Below are 6,000 nucleotides of genomic sequence, written 5' to 3' on the forward strand. Positions count from 1 at the left end.
TTTTTGCAACCTCTCCAGTTTAATAACATGCTTCCAAAGCAGGGAAACCAGAACTGTACACAGTACTCCAAATGTGGCCTTACCAATGTCTTGTACAGCCGTAACATGATATCCTGTACTCAGAGCTCTGATCAATGAAGGCAAGCATGCCAAATGCCTTCTTCACCACCCTGTCTACCTTTAATGCCACTTTCAAGAAACTATGTACCTGTGCCATCAGTCATGATTGAGTGGTGGAGCAGACTTAATCAGACAAATGAGCTAATTTGACTTTATTATCAAAGACCTCTCTGGACTTTATATGCTTCAATTAAGTTGATTTTCAGTCTTCTAAACTCTAGCAGATACAGACCTTGATAGTCCAACTGTGCTTTATAAGACAACCCACCCATTGCAGGTATCAGATTGGTCAACCTTCCAACATGTTTATACTCTTTCTTAAGGACAAAGACCAAATTGTATTTTTAATGTGGTGTCACCAATATCCTATACAAATGAGATACAAACGTTTTGTATTCAATTGCCCCGGCAATAAATGATCATATTCTGTTATATATCTTAATTACTTGCTCCTTCATCTTGTTGTAGCTATTATCCATCTTGTCACAGAAAGTAAAAAATATTCATAAGATGTAACAATGGACATGGGGAGGCAGTGGCTTAGTGGTATTGTGACAAGATGATTAATCAGGAAACCCAGGTCATTGTCATAGAATCATGCAGCACAGAAACAAACCCTTCAGTCCAACTCATCCGCACCGACCAGATATCCCAATCTGACCTAGTTCCATTTGCCAGCACTTGACCCATATCGCTGTAAACGCTTCCTGCTCATATACCCATCCAGATGCCTTTTAGATGTTGCAATTGTACTCGTCTCCACCACTGCATCTGGCAGCTCATACCGGACATGCACGACCCTCTGTGTGAAAACGTTACCCTCAGATCGTTTTTATATTTTTCCCCTCTCATCTTAAACCTATGCCCTCCAGTTTTGGACTCTCCTGCCTTGGGAAAAAGACTGTGACTATTCACCCTATCCATGTCCCTCATGACTTTATAAACCTCTAGAAGGTCACACCTAAACCTCCGACGCTCCAACAATTAATGATAGGCCCCTGGGGAGTTTTGCCACACAAAGAGACCTAGGGGTGCAGATGCATAGTGGCTTGAAAGTGAAATTGCAGGTAGACAGGGTGGTGAAGAAGCCATTTCGCATGTTTGTCTTCATTGGTCATAACATGTGACAATAGGGTTTGAGATGTTGTGGCTGTACAGGACGTAGGTGAGGCCACGTTTGGAATACTGCATACAATTCTGGTCACCCTCATGTAGAAGGGATATTGGTAAATTTGAAGGCATGCAGAAAAGACCACTGGTCACAGAGCTCCAGTTCGAAAAACATCCCTTTACCACTGCCCTCTGTCTCCTACCTTGAAGCCAATTTTGTATCCAGTTGACTAGCTCCCCTGGATCCCATGCGATCTAACCTCATTAACCGGTCTGCCATGCGGACCCTTATCAAATGCTTTGCTGAAGTTCATTTTGACAATGTCAATCAGTCTGCCTTCATCAATCTTCTTTGTCACCTCTTCAAAAACTAAATTGAGTTAGTGAGACATGATTTCCTATGCACAAAGCCATGCTGACTATCCCTAATCAGTTCTTGCCTTTCCAAATGCATGTAAATCCTGTCCCTCAGCATCTCCTCCAACAACGTACCCACCACTGGCGTCAGGCTCACCAGTCTATAATTTCCAGGCTTTTCCTTGCAAACTTTGTTAAACAATGGCATCACATTAGGGAGAATAGCCCCAACCTTTTCAGCGTCTCTCCATAACTCAACCGCTCCAGTCCTGGCAACATCCTTGTCAATCTTTTATTCATGCCCTCAAATTTACCGACATCCTTTCTATAGGAGGGTGACCAGTATTCCAAAAGTGGCTTCACCTTCATCCTGTACAGCCACAACATCCCAAACCCTATAGTCAAATGTTACGACCAATGAGGGCAAGCATGCTAAATGGCTTCTTCACCACCCTGTCTACCTGCAATTTCACTTTCAAGCCACTATGCACCTGCACCCCTAGGTCTCTTTGTTCGGCAGCACTCCCCAGAGCCCTATCATTAATTGTAACGATTTCTCTTACCAAAATACAACACCTCACATTTATCTGAATTACACTCCATCTACTGTACCTCGGCCCATTGGCCCATCTGATTAAGGTTCCATTGTACCGAGGTAATCTTCTTCACTGTCCACTACACCACTGATTTTGGTGTTATCTGCAAACTTACTAACCATATCGCCTATATCCACATCCAAAGCATTTACATATAAGATGAAAAACAGTAGACCCAGCATTATCCCTGTGGCATACCGCTGGTCACAGGCCTCCAGTTTGAAAAACATCCCTTTACTACCATCCTCTGTCTCCTACCTTGAAGCCAATTTTGTATCCAGTTGACTAGCTCCCCTGGATCCCATGTGATCTAACCTTATTAACCAGTCTACCATGCAGACCCTTATCAAATGCTTTGCTGAAGTCCATATTGACAACGTCAATCGGTCTGCCTTCATCAATCTTCTTTGTCACCTCTTCAAAAACTAAATTGAGTTAGTGAAACATGATTTCCCATGCACAAAGCCATGCTGACTATCCCTAATCAGTCCTTACCTTTCCAAATGCATGTAAATCCTGTCCCTCAGAATCCCCTCCAACAATGCACCCACCACTGACATCAGGCTAACCAGTCTATAGTTTCCAGACTTTTCCTTGCAAACTTTCTTAAACAATGACATCACATTAGGCAATCTGCAGTCTTCAGGCACCTCACCTGTGGCTGTTGATGATACAAATATCTTAGTAAGGGGCCCAGCAATTACTTCCCAAGCTCCCCACAGAGTTCTCATCTAGTTACATCTGTTTGAATCCTGCTACAACAGATGCTGGAATCTCGAATTAAGAGTTTAATGACACCTGGGGGAAAACAATCTTCTGCTTTACTGATGTCCTTTAGGGTAGGAAACTGCTGTCCTTACGTGGTCTGACCTATATGTGACTACAGACTCACAATGATGTGGTTAACTCTTAACTGTCCTCTGGGCAATTAGGTTTGGCCACTGGCCTAGCCAGGGATGCCACATACCATGAATGAGGGAAAAAGCCTAAATATGCTCTTTATCATTTAACATCATAGCTCCGACATATCCAATTCCTCCCCTATAGCTGCCAGTTTTTTTTTCGAAAGTTCAGAGTAATATGCCTTGATTAGTTTTTAAATTTATCACTGAATTATTTATGTGCATTCACCCAGGTTTCTCTTCTAGTGGTGATTCTATTCAGCAGCTTCTTCCCCAAGGCATGGTGGCTCAGTGGTTAGCACTGCTGCCTGACAGCACCAGGGACCCAGGTTAGATTCCACCATCAGCTGACTATCTGTGTGAAGTTTGCACATTCTCCCTGTGTCTGTGTGCGTTTCCTCCTGGAGCTTCAGTTTTATCCCATAGTCCAAAGATGTGCATGTTAGGAAGATTGGCCATGTTAGGGTGTCCAGGGGTATGCAGACTGGATGGGCTGCCCATGGGAAATATGGGCTAAAGGGGTGTGTCTGGGTGTGGACTCGATGGGCTGAATGGCTTGCTTGCACACAGTAGGGATTCTATGTCTCACTTTGCACTAGAATTTAATGGCAAAGGGGGTTGATAGCATTATCAACAAGGCTAAAATTCTCTTCATGATCTCGTGGACCACAGGAAGATCCATCGAAGGAATAACACTCTTCCTTTGAATAACCACTTTCTGCACTGGCTAAGCGTTGATCCCATGCCTGCAACTCAAATTTTAGGGCATAAAGTTCCAGCTTCTTAAAACAATTCAAATAATCATAGAATCATAGAGATGTACAGCATGGAAACAGACCCTTCGGTCCAACCCGTCCATGCCGACCAGATATCCCAACCCAATCTAGTCTCATCTGCCAGCACCCGGCCCATATCCCTCCAAACTCTTCCTATTCATATACCCATCCAAATGCCTCTTAAATGTTGCAATTGTACCAGCCTCCATCACTTCTTCTGGCAGCTCATTCCATACACGTACCACCCTCTGTGTGAAAAAGTTGCCCCTTAGGTCTCTTTTATATCTTTCCCCTCTCACCCTAAACCTATGCCCTTTAGTTCTGGACTCCCCTCTCCATGCCCCTTATAATTTTGTAAACCTCAGCTTCTGACGCTCCAGAGAAAACAGCCCCAGCCTGTTCAGCCTCTCCCTATAGCTCAAATCTTCCAACCCTGGCAACATCCTTGTAAATCTTTTCTGAACACTTCAAGTTTCACAACATCTTTCCGATAGGAAGGAGACCAGAATTGCACGCAATATTCCAACAGTGGTCTAACCAATGTCCTGTACAGCCGTAACATGACCTCCCAGCTCCTGTAGTCAATACTCTGACCAATATAGGAAAGCATATCAAACGCCTTCTTCACTATCCTGTCTACCTGTGACTCCACTTTCAAGGAGCTATGAACCTGCACTCCAAGGTCTCTTTGTTCAGCAACACTCCCTAGGACCTTACCATTAAGTGTATAAGTACTGCTAAGATTTGCTTTCCCAAAATGCAGCACCTCGCATTTATCTGAATTAAACTCCATCTGCTACTTCTCAGCCCATTGGCCCATCTTGATTGAAGTTACCAGCTGGCTTACTATCTGAATTTACTGATGATGGTAAAACAAAATTAGACCGAGAATAAAATCAAAATACTGTGGATGCTGGAAATCTAAAATAAAACAGAGAATGCTAGAAAAACTCTGCAGGTCTGTTAGTATCTTGGGGGAAAAAGTTAACATTTAGAATCCAGTATAACTTCATCAGAATTCAGAATGTGTTTTTACTATGCAGAGAATACTGTACTCAACAATTAACAATTCAGTGCACTCAAGCAACACCCCTCTCCCTCGTATAATTATTAATTCAAATGGTATTGATCCGAGTTTTCACACTTTTTCCACACTCTTTCACTCTTGGCTTAAAAAAAAAGACTGTGCGCTTCTAAAGTTTGTTGGAGTTTTTCATTTTTTTCTGTAATACTGTAGCTTTTGGGGATTAAGGAAACGATTAAAGAATGTAATTTTAAAATCAAAGTGGAAATAGCTCTGAAACTGATATTACTTAGGTTGTAAGTTTGTTCGCTGAGCTGGAAAGTTTGGTTTCAGACATTTCATCACCATGCTAAATAACATCATCTTTAATGGAGAACTGCAGACCAGTGTCTACAGGAAAGCAACACACATAGGCAGATACTTAACTATAAAAGCAATCATCCCAGCACCCACAAAAGATGCTGCATCAGGACATTATTTAAATGGGCCACAACACACTGCTGCACCCAGGAGCTACAAGCGACAGAAGAAAAATACTTATACAGAGTTTTCAAGAAGAACGGGTACCCAATAAACACAGTCTGCTGATTCTTAAACAACAAACCCAAACAAGTAGACACAACACGCCTAGAAACTCTAATCACACTACCATGCATCAAAGACATCTCAGAGATGACTACCAGACTGCTCCAACCCCTTGACATCATGGTAGCCCACAAACCTACCAACACACTGAAATAGCTAATGATGAACCTAAAGGACCCTGTACCAGCAAAACAAATGTAATTTACAAAATACTAGGCAAGGACTGTTACAAACACTACATCAGAAAGACAGGCAGGAAACTAGCCACCAGGATACACGAACACCAACTAACCACCAAAAGAAATGACCCACTATCCCTAGTATCCTTACAGACAGACGAATAAGGACACCACTTAAACTGGGACAACACATTCATCCTAGGACAGGCTAAACAGAGACATACATGGGAATTCTTAGAGGCCTGGCATTCAAACCAGAACTCCATCAATGAACACATCAATTTGGACCCCACTTACCAACCGCTGAGAAAAAAAAACTGGAAATGATATCACCCACCTTAACAGACCAAG

Source organism: Chiloscyllium plagiosum, unplaced genomic scaffold, assembly GCF_037043375.1.
Source record: "Chiloscyllium plagiosum isolate Xiang-an unplaced genomic scaffold, Cpla_swu_hap1 HiC_scaffold_24, whole genome shotgun sequence".
Classification (NCBI taxonomy): Eukaryota; Metazoa; Chordata; class Chondrichthyes; order Orectolobiformes; family Hemiscylliidae; genus Chiloscyllium; species Chiloscyllium plagiosum.